At 42.8% G+C, this 4,746-nt stretch overlaps 1 non-coding gene and 1 pseudogene across 1 annotated transcript; both read right to left on the reverse strand.

Moving 5' to 3' along the window:
* Nucleotides 1–3,499: 3,499 nt before the first annotated feature.
* Nucleotides 3,500–3,608, reverse strand: LOC124074046 (annotated as a pseudogene).
* Nucleotides 3,609–3,942: 334 nt separating this feature from the next.
* On the reverse strand, nucleotides 3,943–4,061 carry LOC124074042. Its single transcript, XR_006845764.1, has one exon. It is a non-coding gene; the product is annotated as a 5S ribosomal RNA (ribosomal RNA).
* Between the last annotated feature and the right edge of the window lie 685 nt (nucleotides 4,062–4,746).

Genomic DNA, 4,746 nt, shown 5'->3' on the forward strand with positions numbered 1-4,746 from the left:
CTGAGCATTTTTCTTTATTCCATCTTTGAGTTTGCTCAAGAACATAAGATCCTCTTGTGAGACAATTTTGTCATCTCCTTTGGTGTCCTTAAAGTCTGACTCCAGGATGTTTATCACATCTATTGGCGTTACTGGAGGGAGTTCCTTTACTGTGACTCTGTGACAAAGGCTGGAGTGTCCTTCGTTAAGGCCAGGTGTAGAGCAGCCCACAATGCTCCACCCTAAGTCTGTAAGTACACCGTAGGGTTCACTGTCTTTTCCACTAATCATTTGTCTGGGTTTTATAGCTCTGGGACAGTTATACCCAATGAGGAGTCCTACCTCACAGCTTAGGAGAGGTGGCATCTGATCTGCGATTGCTGCTAGGTGGGGCCATTGTTTCGCTGTTTGATGGGTAGGTATGTGATCTCGGTTCATGGGGATGCAATCTTTTGTATATGAAGAAGGAAGGTCAATGTAAACACCTGAATTATAGCCTCTTACACGGAGTCCATCTACTCTTTCACTTTTCATTATCATGCTGTCTCCCATCATAGTAGTGAGTTTCAGTTGCACAGGGGAAGAGTTTGGTTGTAATTCATCACTTACTTCTCTCTCAATGAAGGTGCTGTCACTCTGGGTGTCTAACAATGCGTAGATGAGCTTCTCTTTGAATGGTTGTGTGTCAGAGGAGACCCACACAGGAACAATCATGGATGTGCTGCATGACCCACCCTCTTTAGTGACACAGAGTGGGCTAGCTGTAACGATTTCATTTGCACAGTTTGAAGCTGCGTCTACATCACCTGTAGAATTTTCTCTCTCCATGACTACAGGTTTGTTTTTCACCTCATGCCTTTTATAATTTTCATCATGCAGACAGGTGGGATGCCTTCCTTTACATAGCTCACAAGTGTGACGGTGACGACATTCCTTGGCGCTGTGACCTGGTTTGACACATCCATAACACAGTTTATTGTCTTTTATGAATATTCGTCGTTCATCAAGGGATTTTTCTTTGAACTTTGTGCACTTGGATAGTTGATGCTTGTCGTCTTTGCACCACATGCAGACAGGCTTTTCTTTTCCATTGTTTGATCTGAAGTTATTAATGTTTGCATTGGTTTGAGTGCTGAAGACGCTTACTTTACTTCCCTTTGTATCATTTGTGCTTCTTCTGCCATAGGATGAGCTCGATGAGTGCAGAGCATGCAGGGAAGTGATTGGGTTACATGCTATCTCAGCTTCTACTGACACAAATGTGGCAAAGTCTTCAAAGGTGGGGAAATCTAAACCTTCCATGAAGACCATTGAAACCCGACGGTTCCAACGGACTGCTAGCCAATCAGGAATTTTCAGTGTTAGCTTTTGGTTTTCTTCACAATCATTCAGTATTTCTAAACCTTTCACATGAGGCATGGCTTGGTGACAAGCATTTAGGAAATCAGAAAAGGCCCTTAATCCTTCAGCATCTTTAGCATGTACCTTTGGCCATTTTGATAGCTTGTCCCTGAAGGCCCTTTGGATAACAAATGGCTGTCCGTAGCGTTGATTGAGCTTATTCCATGCATCTCTGTATGCTTCATCATCATTTCTATAAAAGGTGCCTTCAATACATTTGTGAGCAGGACCACTGACATGTTTCTTTAAATAATAAAGTTTGTCAGCTGATGAGATACCTTTTTTATCCATCAGTGACATGAATGAAGCTCTCCATTCAATGTAGTGGATAGGGTCTCCACTAAACACTGTGGGCATTGGCATGGGGAGTCTGTTGATGGTTATGCTGTCTTGTATCGCTTGGGCTAGAGAGGAGATATCAGTGGAGGGATTTGGTGGAACAATGGAAGGGTCTTGGGGATACACAAAGTGAGTGGCAGGGTTATGTCTGTTGTATATACTGTTTATTTGCTGTAAGGGCTGATTGTCAGTTTCCTGTCTGATTTCTCTGTCATAGCTTTCCAATCTGACACGTGCAACCACTATGTCCCTTTCTGCTTGTAAACGTTCTAATTCAGACTCCATCATTCTTATTTTTTCCTTTTGCTTTCTTTCTTCCTCCATTAGTTTACATTGAGCCTCCTTTGCAGCGAGCTCTGCGGCGGCTTCAGCCCTCTTTGCAGTCAGGATTGATGTTTCAGATAAGTGACTGCTAGCAGACTGAGAAGCAGTCCCATATACGGAGTGGGCATAGTCATGCTCGTGTAGCTGACGGAGTTTGCGCCTTTCACGTTCTGCATCAAAGTAATCATCTATTCCAGATATGCGTTCATTGATTATTTTCATAATGTCTCTGGTGACAGCCTCACAAGCATCTATTCTGCGTCTCAGATCAGTGGTTGGTATGACACCATGTCTTATTTCATTGTAAGCTTTCAGAATGTCATCTTTTCCATTTTCAATGGTGTCTGCCATGTTAGCCAGTTCCATATCTGAAGCGTTTTTCTTTAAGTCTTCTTTGGCAGATCTGATTTGAATTTTCCATTGTTCATAAAGACTAAGCAATCTCCTTTCCTTTTTACTCTGTTCCTCCTTTTGATAAGCAAGAAATTTCTCAGTGGGTATACTTTTGCGTTCTGAATGTCGTAATGACCTTAATTCTTCAGTGTAATCTATTTTGTGTTGAAGCTCAACTAGTTGTATTTTTTCCATTTCAGTTAGTTCCTTTAATTCCTGCTTTGACGAGCCTTCTTCATCCTTTTGATTTAGCAAGCCTTTACTTTCATCAATTTCTGTTTGTAATTTATTTATCTGTTCATTTAAAGCATCCATTCTGACTATAGTTGTGTTCCTCACCGTCCCTTAACCGTCATTTCACTACGCGTTGCTGCAGCGCTGCTCTGTGCCTTGCCGTGCCGTTAATCGTTGAGTTCACAGACGAATGCCGCAAGCGACAATGATGCCAACGGTCGATTGCTGGGTGAAGTTCTCGCTGTAGCATACCCTCCGAAAGATGGTGAGAGACTCGACTGATGGTTTTAAAGGTTTATTGCCGATCCATAAACCAGCTCTATGAACCAACGTGAGAACTGACAAACAAATAAAAAACAAACACAACGATCACATCTCCGTTTCCACCTCTGTCCACAATAAACGGTTAACATTCACAGTACGTTTCAATCAAAGAGTTTAGATATAAAGTGTATATACATGTATAACAAATAATCAGTTAATTCAGAAATAATTAAAAATCAACACACACCAACCTTGTGCCTCCTCGGGGGGTTGCAATAATCAATTTAGATGTTGTGTCGTTTCTGTTTTGCTGTCTTAAAAATTTTCTCCTGCAACTTACTTTTCTCGTTTGCCGTTAATTCCTTTCTATCCCAACAGTTTTTGGTTTCCCCAGCAACGCCACACAAGGAGTCAGTGTGATGTAGTGATTTTCAAAATAAAATCTCTCTATTTACAAAACAACCGTTAACTCAATAACGGGCGTAACATATAATTATTATTTTTACATACATACATACATTACACACACAAAACAAGAAACAGCAAATACAGAACAAAAGAAATGGGTTTGCTACACCTGGTATTCCCAGGCGGTCTCCCATCCAAGTACTAACCAGGCCCGACCCTGCTTAACTTCCGAGATCGGACGTGTTCAGGGTGGTATGGCCGTAAGCCGTCTCAGCCCTCACGACGGGGCCTTTTAAAGACGCCGTGGCATCGCTATGCTGGAGATGAAATAAATCTTCGGATTACAGTGAATATGGAATGAACATACAATATTCTCTTCTCAAGTGTACTGGATAAGTAGCATACAGTCTCACGAATATGAAACATTGAAACGAAGCAGTAGTTCTGGAGAAAACTGGATCTAGGCGACATTCCACGCTTGCCATCGTAACTGGTTATGATTCAAAGCTGCTTTTGATTCAAAGCTGCTCATTTCATCAGGGATGGATCTCCACTGAGGTACCAAGAGAGCCCTTTCCTGGTTGCTAAGGGGAGTGAAAAAGCTTACGGCACCTGGTATTCCCAGGCGGTCTCCCATCCAAGTACTAACCAGGCCCGACCCTGTTTAGCTTCCGAGATCGGACGAGATCCGGCGTGTTCAGGGTGGTATGGCCGTAAGCTGGCTCAGTCCTCACGGCGGGGCCTTTTAAATTTATAGTGAATGTTGGGATCTCATGCCATGTGCTGAGATTCATGATAGAGAGACCCCCACAAGACTGAAGATTTCTTTTTTTCCCTTTCTTTGAATGAGTGCCAAAACCTCACTCTCCATACCTAGGTGTGAGGTTTAGTTTAAGTTGGGTGAGAGCCACTGGGGGTCCCCATTCCCTTTTAGTCAAGTCATCCAGGTAATAAAAGCATCCTTGCTGCACACCTCCAGGCTTTTTCCCTGTGCACCGTCGCTACAGTGACAGCTACTCCAGGCTCTTGTTGGTGTCCTGGTCACCAAAGGGAGCACATAAGAAAGCTTAATTATTTTTACTCTCTTTTATCTCAAGATTTAGGCCACAAGTCTTTAACTTTAACCCCATCTACACTGTCCATTCCCCATCTATCCCATATCTCATGTTGTTAACTGCTTGCCTGCACAACATCCATTGCACATTTGCCCGCCCTGGGTGAGGGATCCCTCCTCTATTGCTCATCCTGGGGTTTCTTTCATTTTTCCTTGTTAAAGGTTTATCTGGGAGTTTTTCCTTCGTTGATGTGAGGGTCCAAGAGCAGAGGATGTTGCTATGATGTTATGTAAAGCTCTTTGAGACAAACTGCTTGTAAAAATGGGCTATATGTAGCGGGTACCGCCGA

Source organism: Scatophagus argus, chromosome 16 (assembly GCF_020382885.2).
Source record: "Scatophagus argus isolate fScaArg1 chromosome 16, fScaArg1.pri, whole genome shotgun sequence".
Classification (NCBI taxonomy): Eukaryota; Metazoa; Chordata; class Actinopteri; family Scatophagidae; genus Scatophagus; species Scatophagus argus.